A 22,897-nucleotide genomic window follows, 5' to 3' on the forward strand; every position below is an offset into this window, starting at 1 on the left:
TGTGGAAGACAGGAGGAGAAACAGCGGCAAAGAAAAGAACCTGATTTAAGTCTGATCCAATGTTTTAATAGCACAATTCATCTATTTATGCATACTAACTTGGCAACATAAATTTTATCTGGCAGTATCAAGGAGTAAAGAGTGAAGCTACCACATATATTATGAGTTTGAGAAAAAGTACACATTAACAGTGGAATTCAGTTTTGTGCTATCATGAACATGCTGTCTGCACAAGCACTGCAGCTTGCCAAATGGAAGGATTCCTCCACTCACGTCCCTGTGCGCTCTTCTGCTGCTCTCTTGACCCACACAGAACAAATTTCAGGGGGCATTGGGGGGGGGGAGAAAGAGGAGACAGGGAAAATCCCTTGGGGTGGCAGAAACTTCCCTAAAGGCTTGGAGCTTATAAAACAATTTCCTCTTCTAACAGCAGGAGCAAAAGGGTGGGAATTTAACTTGCTAAATCACCCTTGCATACTGGCAATATTTCCTCTTAGAAATTACAACAAAAATATGTTTAGAATATATGGGAGGATCTGGACTACATACTGAATTAATTTATGGTGCTACTTGGATCTAGCTATCCTCTGTGTCCTCTCATAGCCACATGACATTTACACATTGAAATTGCTTGTTAAGACCCTGCTGGACTGGCTCTGACCTGAGTGTACAATGAAATGACTGACTGAGGGTGTCCTTTGCAAACGAACCACAAAGCAACAAAAGGCTGAATCCTGAATCCTAACTCACACCTAGCCAATCACAATGAAAGAGGTGCAAATGGAGAGGGTGGTTTGGGCTGTCCTGCTCAAAGGCTATTTCCGTTTGGGAAGAGCACTTGAAAAACAAGGTGTGGCATGGGGAACAGTGTTTGAAAAGCAAAAGCCCAAATACCCCTTGGGCATCCAGACCCAGTGATGAGATTCTTTTGATTCCAGCCATTAATAAATAAATTAATCCAGGAAGACCCATCAAGCTATCATCAGCTGGTATTTTATACGTTAGATCTGCCCTCCTCACAAAACCACCTGGAGAAGGGTTTCCGGTCTATTAACAGGGAAGGTGGAAATGGGAATACAGAATACAATTACAGTGGTACCTTGGGTTAAGTACTTAATTCGTTCCAGAGGTCCGTTCTTAACCTGAAACTGTTCTTAACCTGAAGCACCACTTTAGCTAATGGGGCCTCCTGCTGCCACCGCGCTGCCGGAGCATGATTTCTGTTCTCATCCTGAAGCAAAGTTCTTAACCAGAGGTACTATTTCTGGGTTAGCGGAGTCTGTAACCTGAAGCGTATGTAACCCGAGGTACCACTGTATACCTAGCAGTTACAAAAGATGAGTAAGAATCAGAGGGCTACAAAATTGCTATGGTGCTGCACTGCACAGGAGAAAATGGTTTAGAAATATACAATGTTCCTAATATCTATGCAGAGCCAACAGGAAAGAAACAGAAGCCCTTATTGCAGGAATAGTGCATGGTGCCCTTCAAATTTTGATGGACTACAACTCCCATCAACTCCAACTATCACATCCAATTGTCAAGTATGATGAGAGCTGTAGTCCAGCAAAAAATGTGATCCCAGGAGAAACCCTGTTTTGAGTTGTTCCGGTTCTGGGAACTTCCTTGCGATGAGGCAGCAGGCGTAGAGTCTTGTCACAACATTTAAGGGTTAGGTCCCAACATTGTGAATTTGGGGTATCTACAGTTCTAATGCTCAGCTGCAGCATTGTTTTCAGTATTTTCAACAGGAAGCTCAAAAAGAAGCTCTTGGAAAACCCTAACTTGTCTCTAGCACAAATAATTAATATCTACAAAGCAAAGGTCTCAGGGCTCAGAGAACAGCAATGACTGCAGAAATAATTATTTTTGCCATTCAGCACAAGAGCCCAGAACTTCTTGAGGAGGAAGAAAGTCTCTGAGGCAGGCCTCTGCAGCAGACAGCCTGGTAGCTGCAAAAGACAATTTCCTGCTGAAGATATAGGTGCGTCCACAAGCCCAGGCAGTGCAAAGATTCTGGTGAAACCTGTAATGAGTGTGCAGAGGGCAACTACTTCACTAAACGGTGCAAGACACAACTTACATGTTCTTACCTCACCAGAAAGGAATGCCTCACTTATGGAAGCAACTGTTACATGCCAGCGAGCAAAGCAAACAGAAACCAATGTGCCTGGTATAGCAGTTATTGTATTATTATTATTATTATTATTATTATTATTATTATTAACAACTGAATTTATATGCAGCCCTATACCCGGAGGTCTGTAGCTGACATCCCAGATGGTTTTAAGCCAGACATGGAGCTAATGCCAACACAATTCCGTGGGACATTGCACAATGCTTGCAAGACGATTTATACTCAGCAAAACAAATGTGACACCAGTTTTATTTGTGGGGGCAATAGTCAAACCAAGAAGCACTATCATTGCTCCTGTGTGCATGGTTCCAACACAAAATTTAACCATCTATATCAAAGGCACTGGAAATCCACCACTTGGCAGACTGGCCTGACATGCCTTGACTTGGTTCAATGCATTCATGGTATACCCCTGCATTCCTCAACCAAGACAGAGGACCTCTTCAAATATTTTTGAGGACTGGGGCACATTCCATGTGTGCATCACCTTTATTATGATGAATGGCGGACAACAGATTTGAGGCTGACTCCCAACAAGACAAAAATACTGTTTCTGTGGGAAAGGGGGCAGGCAGGTTTGGCCCACTCCCTGGTCCTGAATGGGGCAATTGTGCTCCTAAAGGACCAAGTGTGTGCAGCCTTGGGGTCATTTTGGACTCACAGCTGTACATGGAAGTGCAGGTTTATTCTGTGTCCTGGGCAGTTGTTTATCAGCTCGATCAGGTACGTTGGCTGAGACCCGACCTGGCTGTGCACTGTCTTGCCAGAGTGGCACATACTCTGGTTATCTCCTGCAAAGACTACTACAATGTGCTACCTTTGAAGGTGACTCAGAAACTACAACTAATCCAGAATGTGGCTGCTAGACTGGTGACTAGGAACGATCGATGGAACCATATAACACTAGTCCTAAAAGAATTACATTGGATCCCAGTACGCTTTTTGAGTACAATTCAAAATGTTGGAGCTGACCTTTAAAACCCTAATTGGCCTTGGCCCTGCTGCCGCTACTGCCTCTGCTCTGCAGAGACCTTGCATGCCACATCTGCCTCCTGTGCCATCCCCGACCCCCAGAACCATCCTTGCTTCTCCTTGGCAGCAGCCAAGCAGAAGCCCCCGACTCTCGTGTGTTTGTGTTTCCGGTGCTTTTTTCTACTAAAAGGGTGGTGGTATTCTTAATCTTAAAAGAGGTGTATTAACTTTGCTGAACATCTTTAGAGTTTGTAAATTTGTGAGTGATCCTCTTAATGCCAAATCTAAAGATAATTTATGATTCTCAAATGATATCACCTCAACCATTCTAAGAGCTTCTTGCCTCATCCTACCTCTACCCTTACATAAAAATCTTTAGAAATAGTATTGCAAATATGATTTGTTCCCTAGCTGCGCAGTTTGTCAACAATGTTCAAGCACTTGCATTATTTTGCACAAATTGCTTTAAGCCATGTAGTCACTTTCCTCTGCAGCACACCCAAAATCTGCTCAAGAGGATTGTCAGACCCTTTAGAACATGGGTAGACAAACTAAGGCCCGGGGGCCGGATCCAGCTCAATCACCTTCTAAATCTGGCCTGCTGAGGGTCAAGGAATCAGCATGTTTTTACATGAGTAGAATGTGTGCTTTTATTTAAAATGCATCTCTGGGTTATTTGTGGGGTGTAGGAATTCATTCTCCCCCCCCCCAAAAAAAATATAGTTCAGCTCTCCACAAAGTCTGAGGGACAGTGGACCGGCCCCCTGCTGGAAAAGTTTGCTGACCCCTGCTTTAGAATGGTGTGGGAGCTGGCACAGCAGACTGCAAGGAAAAGGGGACGTTTGAGGAAATCACCTCCACCCATTTTGGCTCATGGAAGCCTTTGCTATATGAAACAGCCCTACTGTCAGTGAAGGGGCACAACTGGAGGCAACTCAATGCACTGTTAAGGGAATCCACATTGTAATGTTTTTATGCTTAAACGTTAAACAAAAAACATTTCCCCTATTATCCTTGAAACAGACCGGTTTGAAACATGCTGCCACATTCTTGTTCATTCATCTGACATATGGCAAATTATAAAGGACGTTATTAAACAAAAAATATTTTGGAGCAGTCTCTTGGCATTTGCTTAACACTTGCAGCTTTCTCTTAGAAGGAGGGATACCACCACATATTGTTGATTGATTCCTAAGACACATTTTAACACACTGGTCTAGGATAACAATTGCATTTATCTACACCAGTCACCTAGAGCCTTCTGTTACCTTGCTGCAAGTCAGTGTGATCTGCATATCAATATATTGAGTTACCACAGTAACAGGAAGAAACTAACTCAAAAACAGCAATGTGTAAAAATAGAAATGAAGAGGAGCAGTTCAATCCACAACCCAGGTAACAACCTTAATCACAATTAACACCAAGTTGCATAAATTGGAGAATTAGAATGTGAAAGTTATTCTATCAGTTTAAATCTCTGCTAGAATGTGTGTCCCTGAGAGCCCTTATTTCAGCCTTAGGGCCAGTGAGAGGATCTCTCTCAAAGTTTTTCATATGAGCATTTTGAACTATCAGTTGATAAAAATAACTTTTCCAAGGCCAGATATATTTAAAGCTTTGAACATACCACATACTTCTCAATTTTATGTGTTGTATTACATAATAATATTGCTATGCAGAAGTTTGATGTATGAGGCTCATTAAAGTTTTATACTTTGCACTCTTGAGCTAATGAGAGCCAATGCACTTCAAAACAAAATGTTCAAAGCTCAGACACATATGCTGAACATGTGTGCATACAAAAAGGTTTCAAAATTTTGTTAAAAATGTGAAAATGAGTAAAGCTCCTGTTACCCTTGATAAATATCAGCTGTCCTGCAATTCAGGCCAGTATGTACAAATTTTCATAAACCACAGGACTTGAAAAGGAATTTTTGACTTCAATAGCTGTATGTAATGCATTCTACATGGCAATACCAAGTCAAGGTCAAGAGTTCAAAGGTTTCACTTCAATATGGGAAAAGCTACCTTTTAAGAATAAGCCACTGCTATCCCTTTACTAGTAAAAGTAAAATCACTAATGTCAATAAAGTGAGCAAAGACTGAAATAATTCATTCAGCTTGACCTTTCTTTTATTTAGATTCTTTGTACCAAAATATGTGCTAGCCTATGAAAGGACATATCCTTCAAAAATGATAATACAGTAAGTCCACAACTTGCACGGGAGTTACATTCCAGGGATCACACCTAAAGCCAAAATTGGGTTTAGTCAAAATTAGGTTCAGTGGCAGGTGGGATTGCACCTAAATTGCAGTCTTACTGTATAACAATAAATGACAGCTACTGAACTTATTTATTCTTCACGTTTACTTTCATGGCAATCTATTTTTGTTTCTAGTTTTAAACTAAACAACATGACCTGTAGGGAGCAAGCTACATGAAAAGAAGCCACTATTACAATACAAAGTGAAATTAACCTACCTTTCTTACTTTCAAGATTCAAGTTAGTGTTTTCATACTATGCCCCAGCACTACTTTTTGCGAACAATATTCCTCAGTGAAATAAAAGTATTATTTGCATATCACCACTTATAACTATTGGGAGCTTTACCAGGCAAAAATCAAGCAGGGCATGTACAGAGATTTAATGTTTCTGATCTTTCCACAGCTAAGAGCTCCAAGAAAAAATGGCAAAATCAAAGCTACAACCTCCAAAGAACTGTTTTGGTGGATGCCAGAACATTATTTTTCCATAACAGAAAAGCAGGCAACATGAGTTGGTCAAAAAGAAAGACTGCTCCCAATCTGTTTCTGGGACCAATTAAAAGCTGTCTTTAACTCTTAAAGCTGTAAACAGCTTGAAACCAGGTGTGTAAAAAGTTCTCCCTCCTCCCAAATATTCCTAACCAAGAAACCTTTTTCAATGGTGGCATTGAAACTGTCTCCCTAGAGAGGCTTGCCTGGCACCGTTTCTATGGTCTTTTCAATGCCAGGTGAAAATACTCTTTGTTCATCCAGGATTTTTTTAAATTGTGCTTAAATTAATATTGGGCTGTTGAGGCCTACTGTGGCCTTAATCTGAGCTGTAAACAATTTATGCTATCTTTTACAAGGAATATTTTCTGTTGTTTTTTATTTGTTACTGTTGATTTTAATTACTGTATATTGGGTTGTGCTACTGTCATTTTTAAGCTAGCCAGAGAATTTTATTGATAACCAGCCATATAAATCTAAACAGCCAACAAAAATAAAGTCAGTCCCTGGTACCTAGGACTAGCAGAGGTACCACATCGTTCCAAAAGGCCTTACTTTAGTAGTAGAGCACATGCTTTGCATGTAGGTGGTCCTAAGCTTCATACCTGGATAGTTAACAGATATCTCAAGTCTGGGCAAGGCCTTTGTATTGAAAACATGGAGGGCCACTAGCCCATCTAAAACAATGTTGGTCTGGATGAACCAATATTCAGTGGAAGACAGGAAGATATTAGAAACACATAAGACTATTTCTACCCAATAACAAAGGTTCTCTGTGTGATTTAAGCCATACAAACTATTTATTCCACTATACAGTATTTCCCTCTAGGAAATAGTGCTACAGCATGGAACACAAATATGCTTAGTATAATCAAGCATTGACAATACAAGCTTGAACTACAGAAGCGATTACAGTGGTGCCTCACAAGACTCGTTCCGCGTGTCTCTTCGTCTAGCGGTTTTTTCGTCTTGCGAAGCAAGCCCATTGACGGCTTAGCGGATTAGCGCTATTAGCGGTTTAGCGGCTTTTAGCGGCTTATCAGGTAAGCGGCTTAGAAAAGGGGGTGGGTGGGAAAAAAACCCCGCAGGAACTCGCAAGACATTTTCATCTTGCAAAGCAAACCCATAGGAAATTCGTTTTATGAAGCACCTCCAAAACGGAAAACTCTTTCGTCTAGCGAGTTCTCCGTCTTGCGAGGCATTCGTCTTGCGGGGCACCACTGTATGTCCCTGAAGTGATGTATCATGGCTGAGAATAACAATAATAAAAGTCAGCAGCATTTTTATGATGAATGTATAGCAAGGGAAGTTCTGGATTGTAGAATGTATAGAAATGAAGAAATTATATTTCTGGGAAAGTTTTAGCAAACCAAGTTTTGAGTTGGGAATTGAGTTGGTGTGACAACTGAACAAAGGTACAGGTCTCAAAATGAAATATTGGGAGAAGAAACCAAAGAACACCTAAAAAGTAGATGAATTTGCTCAGAGTAAAAAAATTGTGATTTGTAAGGGGTGGGAAGAAACCAGGAGCCAAAGTGGATTTTGCATTCAGGACAAACTGCAGACCAGCAAAAAAAATGACATATATTCAAGTTTATTTAACTGTCTGGCACGCTTCATTTAAAGACAAACAGAATGCTCATTGCATAGCTTAGATTTGCAATAGGAATAAACAGCAGTTAGCTCTCAATTTTCAGCAGTGAAAATGTTAAGTGACATAAACTATGAATGAGATCATGTCTTTGGGTACTGAAAGGCTATGGCCCCTGGAATTCCACAATACTAAATTGCTACTTTAACTGGAGTAGAATGACAGACTTTCTCAAGCATTTTAAGGGATCCATACTAAGTCAATTACAATTTTGAGTCAAAAGTAAAATAATTTTTTTAACTAAAACTTAATTTTAGTACATTTTTGTACCGTAAGATAGTATATTTAGTAGTTTTCTATTACTGCAGCCAAAGACACCACTATGTATGTATGACAAATACGGTGTACAATAGTAAACAGCCGCAAAACTGGTAAACGCAGCTCAGAAACAAGTGGTTACTAGTATTATAAGATTCAATATTTTTGGTAGTTAATACTGCAAACCATAGAATAAAAAGACATCTTACTAAAACATTGGGGGAGGGTCCTTAGAATCAAAGAGTTGGAAAGGACCCTGAGGATCATCTAGTCCATCCCCCTGAAATGCAGGAATATGCAGCTGAACCTTAAGGGGACTGTACCTGCAGCCTTGGCGTTAACAGTACCACACTCTGACCGACTGAGCTATTCAGCTTCTTGTGGCCTGCCACACACAGAGTTTGACACTCTCTCTCTCTCTCTCTCTCTCTCTCTCTCTCTCTCTCTCTCTCTTAGTGGCATTTCAAAAGTTTGTATGGGGCAGGGCTACAGTAGAAAAAATTCTGACAAACAGAAATACTTCTGAATGGTTGCCAAGAGGTTCTTTACATCAATAGAGAATATAGTCTAGAACTACTTTCTGTGGAGCACCCAACTGAATAGGTTGCACAATAGATTAGGTATTATGTGATCACAGGTAAAGCAAATGCTAGCAGATATATGGAGGACAGTTTTCAAATTTCATAATCGAATGCCATGTGATTTTAAAATATTAATCCTTTAAGACTCTATTGCACCATTAATACTAGAGGGAAATTCAAATGATTTTGGAAAAGGCTATGAATTTGATAAAAGACAATTGCTTCACAGAGACATTCTTAAGTAACTTATTTGTGCCAACCATTAATTAATTATTCCTAATTAAATATTTGGTCAGGATATAATAAAACGCCAACTCATCTCACCAAAAAAAGGCTGGTTTGTAATATGATTTCCTGTATCAAAATACATGCATAGTAAATCCAAAGATATCTTGCATGAGAAATAAAAATAGCCAGTGTGTACAGTGTAAAACGACGCTAGACAAAAGACTGCGGGAGGCGAGGAGAGTCAAACTACAATATCTGTTACTTGGGAACACTGATTAGAACAGAGGCCACAGAGTATCATTATGAATGCATTTTGCTATTACTGTTTCGAGGTGAACTGCACCCAAGGGGGGCGGGGGTAAAGAGAATTTGCTATTAATCATATTAAATTCATTGTTCTTTTGATGCTACAGGCAAGGCTATATACAAGGATTCTACCTCTACTGTACCCCAGATCAAACTGTATAACAGAAACAATAACCATCAAAAATTAGCAGTTTGCAATCATAAGCCTTACATGTGCTTATTTCAAACATGAGCTGTTACAAGATGATTAAGCAAAATGTTTTTAAATAATCACTTTGACATAGTAATAGTCCACTGGAATTATTGCACGCAAGCCCTGTCTAGATAATATGCCTCAAGTTAAAACACAAGATTTCAACTGTCGCCTCAGTACTTTCTCTGAGTCCAGAGGAAAGAAAAAATTACCAATTTCAGAAAATTGAAAATGGCTAAAATGTTTATCATGTCAATTACATTCTTAGAATACTAAGCTAAGCACCTCCTTTTGTTAGTAGAGTCAGTCAGATTATGAATCTATTGTCACAGTAGCAAGTAAATTTTAAAAATAAACAATTCTATGCCTAAATGCTTAAATACAGTTAAGGCTGGCTAATTTCAACTCCTTTTTTAATATTACAGAACTGTGCTGTTGTTCACATCTAATTTGTGAAACAACATTAAAGGTTTTCTAATTTGAAAATCCAAACTATTTTCCTCCATGGCAATGGTTGCAATTTGACTGTTTTTAAAAATCTTTATTATTAAAATAAACTTAGGAAAATTTAAGAATAAAGACATGTAAACATTGAACTAATACAAGCAATTACCCATTTGCACTGGGGTTGCATTCCAAGGCACATGTGTCGGAGGGAAAGGGAAAAGCCCACCGCACCCTGTTCCATCCCCTTCCAGGGCCAAAAACAGCACACACTTTGGCGGTTGTGTGTGTGTTGAACATGTGCAAATGGGGAGCTGCCTGTATGAGAAACCATTTAATAAACAAAACCTGAAGCATAAAACCTTGTTAGCATCAAGAATGCAATACTAAACCCAAATAATTAACAGCAAATTTGGTTGAAAACAGTGCCACTAAATATTTTTTATTTAAAAAAATGCTTAGGTTTGGGATGCTACAAGATGATTTAACTGGGATTTCTCAAATACAAAGGTCTTGGGCACAAACCACCACTTAGTTTTGCTGTATGCACCAATGAAACCAAATACAGTGGTACCTCCAGTTGCGAACGGGATCTGTTCTGGAGGCCTGGCTGCATGCCAGAAACTTCATAACCAGAGGCGCCCTTCTGTGTGCACACGCGGCGTGATTAAGCGCTTCTGCGCATGTGCACGTGGCAAAACCCGGAAGGTAACGTAACCTGAGGGTCCACTGTAGAGTTGCATGAGAGGACAACTGTGTTCCATCATTCACTACACAAAGCATTGAGATTTTCACACACACACACACACCCCTTATGCCAAGTCGGACCATTGGTCCACCTAGTTCCGTATCATCCACATTGACAGTGTTGTACAGGCAGCAGCTCTCCAGGATTTCAGAGAAAAGGCCTCTCACAGCCCTATCTGGAGATGACAGGGATTGTACATGGTCTACCACTGAGCTATGACCCTTCCCCAGGTTAAATGGAATGCAAACAAAATCGCTGTCTGACTACTAAAGCAAATCAAAAAAACTTTTTTAGCTGCATGTCTGCTGATTTTTTGTGCTGACATTAAAAGCCTCCAAGAATTTCCAGTGTTTACCACCACTTATTTCCAAACCAAAAGAACCTAATATTTTGGCATGCAAATGTTCGTTAGACAAATCATCTCAAATTGTCTGCCTTTTACATTGTCAGTATCCATAGCGTTTGCACAGAAAGAGAATCCAACAAATTAAGGGGAGAGAGTCTACTTATTTGCCAGGTTGTTTTAATTGTGGGTGTTGCTAAGTAGAGGGAAAATGCCAACTCTGCTGTTACTGGAACATGGAAGCTACTTGCTTGTACTTGTTCTTTATCTCCCTCCACCCCCACCTCAAAATATTGCATGCGGAGCTGCACGATCACAGAGAATAAATACAGGAAAGGAGGCAAAAAACCCCACCCTCTTTCTCTGCAAGTGGTAGGCGTTCCACAAGAACAGCTATGGGGTCAAAAGTTCACCGTGATTTCAATTTCACCTTTTAGCAACCAATCAGAAAACAGCAACTGAAGACAGAACTTTCAGCTGCAAATGAAAAGTTAACTCATTGAGTACCAGATTCCATAGGAAGGCTAACTTTTTTGAAGCTCCAGTTACAGCTACTGTTTTTCTAGGAATCCGACAGTGAAAAATAGATTCCATAAAGTTTTCTTACCAAGTGTTTGTTTAGAGATATTTATAGCTTCACAACATTTGCACGATTTCCAACAAGCAAGTTATGAGGAGTAGCAAGATTTAACTGTGGCAATAGTATATTATTAATACCAATTGAAGGTGACATCGTATGTTAGCTTTTGCATTTAAACATCCAGCTTGATGAACAGTTCTGTGAATTAAATACTGGTACTCCTTCATTTACTTTACAGAAAAGTAAGTCTGCATATTTTGTAACTGGGTTTATTCCCCTGGTAGTTTTGAAACTGCTCTGAAGATGAAGGGTGACCTTCAAAACTATTTCTGCCCTGCTCTATAAAAGTGTCCAGAGAATGATGATAAAGGGCATGTCAGGTTTTTTCTAACTCCTCTTCCGCCTAACCTGAAAAAACTCTGGGAAACCTGCAAGTGCCTTACTACTTTACAACTTTATGTTGTAATGTTGTTGTTACAAGAGTTTAGAAGTCTTCTAAAGAACCAATACAGTTGCCTGCATTTTTTTTCTTAATTCCACTGGAATAACTATGAAATTTATGTGGTTCCTTTGTAAAATCTCAATTATTCAGATTTTTTCCTCTCTCAACTAATTTTACTCCGAGTAGACCTACTGAAATAAATGAACATGACCAAGTTAGGTCCATTAATATAAATAGGTCTACTCTGCCACCCACTATTTTTCTACACAGGTTAGGTCTTTTAAGTCCATCCCTCTTCATATCAGAATACCAATAATAATAATAAATTTTATTTATATCCCGCCCTCCCCAGCCGAAGCCGGGCTCAGGGCGGCTAACAACAATCAACAATCAAACCACAGAGACAATTGAAGCTTTCTGTACTTTACCCAAACAAGTTTCATGACATACTCTTAAATTCTACAAAATCATTCACACACGATTGGGCTGGATCCGCCCCCCCCCCGGGCCTTAGTTTGCCTACCCATGGTCTAACACATTTAGGAACCTAGACATAATTAGGCATAACTGCATCTTTAAATCTCTGCAATACCTCAAGGACTGCCTCTCGCCAGCCTCTCCCCATATAAACTGCCTTGGACCCCGCAATCATATTCTGAGCCCTTCTTTGTGTGCCTCCTCCACTAGAGGCCTGGAAGGCAACAACACAAGATCAAGTCTTTTCTGTGGTGGCTCCCCACTTGTGGAATGCACTCCCCAGGCTTGCCTGGCACTTTCACTACATATCTTTAGGTGCCAAGCAAAAATATTTTTATTCTCCCAGTACTTTGAGTTAATTAAATAATGCATGGCCTTTTAAACTAGGTTTAATTAGATTTTAATTTGACCCTGACTTGTTTTTAGGAAGTAATTTAATTATTGTTTGATTTTATACCAATGTTATATATTTGATGTTAGCCGCCTTGAGCCCGGTTTTGGCCAGGGAGGGCAGCATACAAATAAAAGTTTATTATTATTGTTATTATTATTTGTTTGGTTTTGTTTATTACTGTGTTACACATTTTTGTGTTTTTATATTGTAAACCACCTTGTGATCTTCAGATGAAGGGCAGTATAGAAATTTATTTAACAACAACTGCTCCTCCATCTCTGACTGCTTAATGGCCTCCGGTCCACCGTCCCTCACACCATGTGGTGGGCCTGATTATATTTTTGGGGAAAAATAATGAACGAATTCTTATACCCCACAAATAACCCAGAGATGCATTTTAAATAAAAGGACACATTCTACTCATGTAAAAACACGCTGATTCCCAGACCATCCATGGGCCAGATTGAGAAGGCGATTGGGCCGTATCTGGCCCACGGGTCTTAGGTTGCCTATGCCTGCTCTATACTGTTTGTGCACCAAACCATTTTTTCACACAAGAAGACCGAATACTTTACCATCACTATACTTAAAGTGACAGGAGACTTTAGACTGAAACAGAACAGCAAGCCATTTTGGGACAACTGGGTTTGTGTTGTTTTTTTTTTTTTTTAAATGTTCACCAGGTGGAGCATGTTGTGATGAAGGAGGTCCATTTGCAGCAACTAAAAGTTTTATCTCAACAATATCTGTGCACGATGGTACTACTGGTATATGATTGCACTGCTGAAATACTCTCTTGCTTAAAGAAACCACCCTGCCTACAGTGAGTACATTAATGTAACGTCTTCCATATGAGAAACTTAAAGGTCACATAAAGGTAAAGGTACCCCTGACCGTTAGGTCCAGTCGCGGATGACTCTGGGGTTGCGCGCTCATCTCACTCTATAGGCTGAGGGAGCCGATGTTTGTCCGCAGACATCTTCCAGGTCATGTGGCCAGCATGACTAAGCCGCTTCTGGCAAACCGGAGCAGCGCATGGAAACGCCGTTTACCTTTCTGCCGGAGCGGTACCTACTTATCTACTTGCACTTTGACGTGCTTTTGAACTGCTAGGTGGGCAGGAGCAGGGACCAAACAATGGGAACTCACCCCGTAGCAGGGCTTTGATATTTTGATATTTAGTGGTTGTTTTTTTTTCTGACCAAAGGTTTCAAGAGCAAGTTACAATGTAGGTGCCTCCTGACCCGTACATTATCAGGGTTTTGTATGCAATTGGTAAAATTTCTCAGCAGCGTATCTAGCCACCTGGGACGGTACATGCCTGGGCACGGGGCAAAGTGCCCATGGGGGCAAGGCAAGCTACCCACGGGGCTGGGCAAGTTGGGGCAGGGTGCATTGCATGGAGCCTCCACGGAGTCCGCCACCAGCTCCCTCTCAGCTGTAGGGCGGCTAAGGGAGAGGCAGCGGGCAGACGCAAGCCCCACACTGCTGTTTGGGGCAGCACAGAACCTGCAGGTGCCCGAGCCACTACGTCAGGAGAGACGCATGGCATGGGCGCACTGCAGGCCAGGTCCCACGGTAAGTGCAGTGTGGCACTCGGTAAGCTCTCCTCCTCCAGCTATGCTTCCGACTTACCCATTTGTATTAAGTGGGTAAGAGATCTCTGCAACTAGGGATACGTAATAACTGATAAAACCTTGAACACCTCCCTTTTCCTGAATGTACCTCTAATCATTTGGAACACCAACACTGTTCAGATACAACTCTGAATGTGTTGAGGGGCAGGGAGAAAAATCACAGTTGTTCATCTCTGCACTCTGCATCCATACAAAAACTGGAAGGTCTATCCATTTTGAGCAGGGACTCTTGACTATGCAGATTCTGCCAGCTGAAGACACAACCTACAGCAAGCCATTTTGGGCCAACTGGATTTGTTTTTATTAAAAAAAATGTTCACCAGGTGGAGCAGGAGTTTCAGAGTTTCAGACATTACTATACAAACTGCGAGAGGCAGTGGAAGACAGGAGTGCCTGGCATGCTCTGGTCCATGGGGTCACGAAGAGTTGGACACGACTAAACAACAACAATACACACATGAAAATGTCCAGTGTCCGTGGACAGGTGTGATTTGCCTCCACACACACATACTACTCCATCCAGAGCTGTACTGCTACGATAGAAAGCCATTCAGGGAAGACATTTAAAATAAAGTTGGCAGGAAACATATTTGAAGCAATCAACCTTCTGGTAAGCAGCAGCAACACAACGGACCAGGGGTCAGCTAAACAGTAGCATGTCATCACACTGTCCACTATTAAGGGTCACAGTGATACAATGCTTCCACTCCTATATGCAGGATAATCACCAGGGAGTAGAACTAGGTTACTTCTGCTCTCCCACCCCCCCAAACAAAGGATTCCCTCTTGTCCCCAATGCTATTTCACATTTATATGAAGCTGCTGAGTACAGTGATCAGGGGGTTTGGGCTATGGTGTCATGTATGCTGATGACACCCAACTCTGTATCTCTAGTCCATAAGAACCTGAATTGGTTCCTGGAAGTGGTAACGTGCTGGATGACAGTTAATAAACTGAAGCTGAATCCTGATAAATGGGAGGCACTATTCTTGTGTCTAGGAACTTGGTATTCAACCTGTGGCGTCACACTCTCAATGAAGGAGCAGGTGTGTAGTATGGCAGTGCTTCTTGATCCATCTTTGTCATTAGAATACTGGGGACAACATACAGCGCTACACAATACCATGTACATGCAATGGAGCAGATGGGCAGTGTTCCAACACTGCTTTCTGTAAGTTGATACCCATGCAGGAAAACAGAACCGCAGTGGACACAATATCTCCATCCTGGGTGACAACCATGATATGCCTAAGAGTTCTCTGCTGTCTGTATCTGTTTTACCGTCATGCTCTTAAAAGCAGAATGGTGTGGTATTCATATAAAGTAGGGTTGCCATATTTCAAACAGTGAAAATCCAAAGGTTTTTAGCTTTGCCCAAACCTTTTTTGGCAAATTTGCCTTTAAAAAATGAAGATTTTGATCTGTTTTTAAGGGAAATCACCAAAAAGCCGACATAGGTTGCCATATGTCCAGATTTCCCCCACATTTTTAGCGATTTCAGCCCAAACACTGCTTCTGACTGCAGTATTCTGGATATGTCCAGGAAATTCTGGACATATTGCAACCCTATATAAAGACAGACAAAGAAGGGCGAAATCTAAAAGCTTTAAACAAAAACTACCACATACACACAAAACCCAAAGAACTTTAAAATAATTACATCCCCTGTGCTAGAATTGATGCAGCCAGTCTATTACAGATAGCCAAACTTTCCAAATAGTCAAGGGTTTGCTTCCAGTCATTCACCACAAGGGTGATGTTCTGGCAGAAAGACAAGAAAAACTGGTAGGATGTCATGTTACCCTGGATCTGTAAGAAGAGAGATTTAACAAGCTATTAAATAGGAGGTAGCCTGACAATGTCAACAATGTTGAAGGGGAAAGCTTTTTTGTCTATTTGATTTGCAACATCAAAAACTGACCTGCAGGATCCCCCAAGACTCCAAATATGGCGCTAATTACAGTGTGAGTATTAAAGCCAAACAAAATGCACTCAAAGAGGAGAGAGGGAGAGAGAGAATATACCCCCTCCTTTATAACTACATAATGTACCTCTGTTAAAGAAAGTACTCTGAGAAGAGTCTCTACAGAAGTTCTTAAGACATGGATGGATTCTAAGGAAATTCTGCAAAACTGTTGAAACTTCAACAGCTTTTGTATACCTGTTCCATTTGTGATGCCACAACAATGCAAGCTGTCTTCAGTGAAATTTAAAGATTGCAATGCTTTGCTTATATTTACTGGTTATAGGCAACAGATTAAAAGCTTCCCATGTCCCTCCTTGCCATAAATATGCTTTGTTGTCTTCTTTCAGAGGGATTTCTCATCTTACCATTCTTAACCTTGTTGAATCTCCATCATTAAGGTTCTGATTTCAGGCCTCATTTTCTGCAGTGGTACCCTTAGTTTCAAATGCTCTGTCTACGGAGGCCTATCTAGCATTAACCTTACAATATTCATGAACAATATTTTAGTCTAAGCTGCTTGATTTCCTTAGTTTTTTTTTCTTTTTAGCTTGCTTTCTATTGATTGATTGATTGATTGATTGATTGACTGTGGTGATGGTGGTATGTTCTTTAGATATTGTACTTCTTGTTGGGTGAATTATTTCACACTTCCCTAGAATCTTCAAATGAAGGGCAGTGAAAATATTTTAAATGCATGGCTTGTTCCTGCTTTATAGCTCAGTGCTATGTCTATGGCCCTGTTCCCCCTTTGCCCCAGCCACAAGGAGATTAGAAGCCACCACTTCAGATAAACCACAGTTTAGTGTTACATACAACCAAAATTGAGTTATTATTGACTGTCGTGTGGGTGGCATTCAATGATGTTGTTTTACTTGTGCAACAGACTTTTCCCTGTAACCCAAGGATAATATCTCATGGATATACAGTGGTGCCTCGGGTTAAGAACTTAATTCAATCTGGAGGTATGTTCTTAACCTGAAACTGTTCTTAATCTGAAGCACCACTTTAGCTAATGGGGTCTCCTGCTGCTGACGTGCCGCTGGAGCATGATTTCTGTTCTCATCCTGAAGCAAAGTTCTTAACCTGAGGTAATATTTCTGGGTTAGCGGAATCTGTAACCTGAAGCATATGTAACCTGAAGCGTATGTAACCCGAGGTACCACTGTACATATAATTTGTTAAATGAATAATTAGAGTTAAACCTTATCTGATGTTCTGTTTGATTTTGAAGATTTAATGGTCTGGTCCTAAAGGTTTCGACAAGTGGATTTCTACATAAGACAGCAGACAGCAACAATTTCTATGTAAGACAGTACATAATGGCAATATCACAAATGACTATTATTCTATTCCTGCAGGCAAAATACCTCCACAAAATAGTAGGATCTTTCATGTCTGTGCTGCCTCAGTGCATGTTCCAACAATGACACTCTATTGAGATAGATGAAGAAGAGCAAGACCATTTGTGGCAGCATTGTATAAAAATCCTTGCTAGATGAACATGGGGCCTTCCTGCACGGAGAAATTATTATGGAAGGCATTCACCTGGCTACTTGTTCAGATGCATCAGTCCTTAGCATGCAATATTTATCAACAATGCTGATCAACTTTTAAAGAGGAAATTATACAGATTGGTTATTAGTTAAATGTTATGCTGTGCTTAACTTTAAATGCCAATTGTTCCCTAATACATTCTTAGATCACAGATACTGCTTAGAAAAGGCAACCACTAAATTATTTTAACACAGGCTTTATATTTCAATAACCCTCACTGTAGGCAACTTCTCTGTCTATTCTACATACTGAAAAGTCGTCTAAATGGAGATATTATTTAAGAACTCCCCTTATTTCCCTCATGGCCTCATTTTAAAAGAAAATGTCTGCTCTAACATTTTATATCAAGTCAGCATGTTAGCAAGCAGCTTTTCTGTGTTCTGAATTTGATTAATACAAGCCAAGGTCACTTCCTGAAAGATGTCTAGCACTGCAGCTGCAAGCAAACTAGGTTTCTCTGCACTCTGAAGCTGGGGGAAGGGAGTGGGCGTTGGCAGTTGCTAATACCATGATAATAGCTAACATAAACCTTGCCTGATATCAAGGGGAAAGGGAAGGGAACAAATATTCTAAATGTATTCATGAATGTACACAACTACACAATTTATTTATTTTTTTAAGGCAACTTCAGGATGATGTTGCCATTCCCCTGCACACACAGAAACTGTGGCAATTACATTCTTAAGACAGAGGCATTTGGGTTGTTTTCCAGTGTCCCAGAAGTGGGGACCCTACAGCCCTTATCCTAATTATCATGTGATTCTCATATGGCAAGGAGACGGAAAAAGGAGGGAATGGATTGCAGAGAGTGAAAAGATGATAGTTTGCCCATGTTCTGGCTCCACACCAACCCACCAGCAGCCTGTGGCCTCCCACACATCCCTCCAAAGGAATGTGGTCCTCAGCAAAAAAAAGGGCTCCTCAGCTCTGCTGTATTTGTTTTTTTTGAGCAAGCCCCACTGAGACTGAATTCTGAATAGACACACCGAGAATAGCACTGTAAGTAAACAATACATAATGTTACCTATCTGAATTCCATTTTCCCTCAAAGCTGTTGAATTACACTCCACTTTAATACAGATTTTATAATGCAATTCCTATAAATCAATTGGTTTCACTTTGCATTAAAAATGTTTCAAATACAATACTCCAAGAAACCATCCTTAAATCTTTTTACTGACTCAATAAGCATGTTTTGGCAGTCATGCAATTTTGGCATTAACCCCTTAATATGCTTTCAACATCACACATTATGTTGCTCCTGATTAATGCCAAACTTTGTCATACCAAGATCAAATGGTGCTTCCCCTTTAAACACTTCCAGAAATAAGCAACAATAATTTTCATATTTGACCTCCTGGTTTGCAGCATCCCAGGAATTCAAGAACCACAAGGAAGGTATAGGCAATCATGTAACAAATTCTAATGAAAACATGGTAATTCCAAATTAAGACCAACTGTACTTAATGTGGATAACTCTCAAGGAAATGAGCAAAGGATTGCAACCCAATTAAAGAAGAAGGTTTGCTGAAAAGCATCACATGCATATGTGACCCATGTTTAATAATCACACGTAAGATGAAAAATAAAAATATTTCCTTAGATTTGAAAGCTAAAGAATTCAGTATTTGTGTACTGCCTGTGATGTGTTATAAGAGCGAGGAACTGGACCATGACACAAAGAAACAAACAGCTTAAGAACACCACAATATGCCATGGAACAAGCAAAGCTAACAATTGAATACCACAAAGATCAAAAGTTACAGAGGTAGTGGAAAAGGCCACAAAGTTAAAATGGACATATACAGGGCATGTGGCAAGAGATTATTCAGGTTGATGGAATAAAGCAATGCTAGTGTGGAGACCCCACAGTTTTAAAAGACCAAGGGAATGACCACTAACAGCAGGGCTTATGTGGATGGAGGAAGCAAACAACAGAAAGCTATGGAGAGAACCTGAAGAGGTGCATATCCAAAGATAGATATTAGACTGTAAAGATTTAAAAAACCACATGGAAAATGAAGTACAGTTCAACAGATTCCCCCCCTCCAATAGCTTAAAAAAACTATGTAAGAGTTCCTGTGCTTAAACTGGCTTTATTCCACCAACTTCAATGGGACCAGATAATTAACTGTATTCTAAGTTCACTGTTAAACACTTACTTGGAAATGTATTCCTCTCAGCACTCACACAGCATCTCTACCTAGAGGTTTAAAAATGGCAAGATACTAGTTAGCCAGAGAAATAAAACTATTTATCTAATCTGAAAGCAAAGAAGTGTGTGTGAATACATGTCTATGGAAGTTACGGAAACAACCTAACCCTTAAATGAGAATGGGGGATCTAATGAACTAACTGCAATTCTGCTGTCTACAGACCTCCATTTACCCAGGCACAGAGAGCCAATTCAAACATTAAGTTGCTGAAGTTGTACAATCCTCTCATATGACTGTACCACCACAAAAGGATTTTTTTTTTAAATTAAAAAAATCATTGCACTAGCCAAAGGCCATGGCATCATCCAAATAAAGGAAAAGGGGAGGGGGAACCCAACAGTTGCTACATATGTAGTAAAACCATCATCAAATCCACCAAAATTCCTTGTTACACAGAATAAAAAGTAATTCTCAAGTAAAATGTGCAAATTAGATTTCCGAGTCCCCTTTGCAGTTGACTGCTAGCCTATACAGTTGTTTCTTCCTAACCATGTTCCACAGCAAACCTGCCATCTTACACATTAGATTAAATTGGGAATCTTCTCACATTAGAAAAGTTTGTGTGGAGTTTTCTTATTAGAGTGGTTTTAATGGAAGTGTCTTCTATCTAAAACAAACAGATGATACAATCAAGTGGAAAGCCCCAGAAGCTCAACATTTGTATTGTTCCTCAACTGCAATGTAAAATATGTACACATTGACATAAATAGCAACACACTGCAACTTAGAAGGGTTCCAGTTTGCAGCCTACACAAGGGGGTTACCCTAGGAAACAGAAGCACAAAACAAAGATAAAAAGATAGGAAAAAGTTATACTGTGAGTTGCTTCACATATTACAAGGTAAAAAATGAATTCCTATATAACTGAATGTTCCAGGGAGTTACTACAAATCAAGTGTTTTCCATACTAAACAAATGTTGCATTTCAATATGCACAAATCAAGGGTGTGTGTGTGTGTGTGTGTGTGTTTTGGTAATACAAGTACAAAGTATATAACCAACGATACTATCATTTTGTATGAAATACTCAATATTTCCCCAATGAAAGGGGGTCTTTGGGGCCACAGCATAGAGCAGATCGTAACCACAAAAGGGGTATTCCAGGGGCCAAATCCAAAGCCTTTCCATTTACCAGAAACAGAGCTGGCAGACTTATTTCCCATTCTAAGGGCAGTTGAGAACAATATACTCCCATACTAATACTGAAGACCTGAGACTGAAATCTGAACAATAGTGGCACCATATGGACACAATATTATTTCCGTTCCTGATACTACAGTTGAATTTGATTGCAATGTGCACATTTTTATAAGCCCCTCTTGGGGCTATAAAAGCAGGCTGTAAGTATTCCAAACTTGTAAATAAATATAAAATCTGGGAGTCTAGTGTTTCAAAAAGTTAATTCTATCAGGGTCAAGTTGTATCAAGTAAAATGGGTGCATGAACAGTATCTAGAATACACAGTGTGCATGAAGCTAAACCCAGATATGAAAAACTTAATTTTTAAAAGCCTATCCATATCAGAACCTGTAACATTTAAGATTCAGCTCGCCTCCTGTCTAGAGGTTATGTAATTTAGGGAAGTACTGCATATTATAATTGGTGCAGGAAATACCAGAGTTAGACCAGTGCTTTTTATGTCAAATGAGTACATAACGGAAGCAAAAATGAGTATATACTAGTTTGTACAACCTGAGCCTTCAAAGTTTCCTAAATGAGGTTTAAACACACATGTACACATACTAATTACTCCTACACTTTTTCTGTTAAATGCTGGCTCAGGATAAATGGAATTTGTCTTTTACTGAAATAATTTTATTTCCGTATCAATGGCAGTGCTTTAATAGAGTTAGTGAAGTTGTTAAATGCTACAATATAAAACATTTTTATTTTGGGAGTTTCTAGTCCACCATTCTAGTGTCAAGAAACAGAATACAAAATTAATCAAATGCATCAAGTATTTAACATCACAGGGAGACTAGAGTATAGTATATAATTACTTTTGTCTTTTCTCAAATTTATATGTCACACTATCCTGGCCCAGAGAAGTTCTCAAATCAGTTTGCATCAACACAGCTTACATCAAGTACCAAAATGTACTGGCTACTGAAAGCAACCCAAAATTAAAAAGTGGTGCGTTATCTCTGAAATGAAAAAAGTGCAGGCACAAGTGGGCTTTTCAGTGGAGAGTGTTTCCTAAGCTGAACACTGCACCTACAGCCTTGTCAAACTGTGCGTTGGCACTACAAGAACAGAACAGCTTTCAAAAAGTCATTGGACTTGTGCACTTCTTCCCTTCAGACCCTTTCAGGCCCTTACCAGAGTATTAAGTAATCAGTCCCTAAACCACCAGCAGAGGTTAACACTTTACTGAGAAATTCTTGCATAAATTGAAGCCTTTAAATAGGATCAGTGTGTGTAGATGTTTCTTTACTTCTCTCTCTCTCTCTCTGAAATACAGGCAAGAAATGTGATCTGTGAACATGTTATGTTAGAATTGTAGGTCTTACAAACACATTTACTAGTAAATGATAGATGTAGGAAGTAAAATGGTGGAGCATATGGGAGGGTTCAGATAATTTTTCTGGAGAGCTCCATGTAGAAGAATTAAATAATAGAATCAAAAGTTCTGTGTCTCAAAATGCAACAAGACGACAGTGGAACATGATTTCAAGAGGGGAGAAGAAGCCATTTTCAGTAGGTGGGACTAGGGACAAGGCTGAAAATGGAAGAGTACTGGGAACAAGTTGTGATGAATTTGATTTTACTCTTGATATCCAAGAGTCAGAAAAATTCCTGGTGACAATAGCCTGAATAAAGCTGGTCAAACATACTGAACTTTCTAGTGCTTATTATTTTATTTCCATTTGCAATATTATTTTGACAGATCTCTATCATATATGTATGTACCTTTCAGTTTATTGGTATTTCTCTACAGAAACATGTGGGCCCAGAGACCACAAGTGGCCCCAACTGGATTCACTTGAATGTTCCTCACTGATGGCTTTACCACCT

At 39.8% G+C, this 22,897-nt stretch overlaps 1 protein-coding gene across 14 annotated transcripts in view; it reads right to left on the minus strand.

The window, feature by feature from the left end:
* The window catches only part of NCOA3 (nuclear receptor coactivator 3), a 98,931-nt gene that overhangs the window by 55,649 nt on the left and 20,385 nt on the right, over positions 1 to 22,897 (minus strand). For 3 of the 14 annotated variants that reach the window (XM_081867500.1, XM_081867504.1, XM_081867505.1), the window contains exon 2: positions 19,829 to 19,869. The exons of the other annotated variants lie outside the window; for them this stretch is intronic. The gene's annotated coding sequence lies outside the window, so the exon portion shown is untranslated. The remainder of the gene's footprint in view (positions 1 to 19,828; positions 19,870 to 22,897) is intronic. 14 annotated transcript variants of the gene reach the window in all.

This window comes from Podarcis erhardii, assembly GCF_964252035.2.
Source record: "Podarcis erhardii genome assembly, chromosome: 6".
Classification (NCBI taxonomy): domain Eukaryota; kingdom Metazoa; phylum Chordata; class Lepidosauria; order Squamata; family Lacertidae; genus Podarcis; species Podarcis erhardii.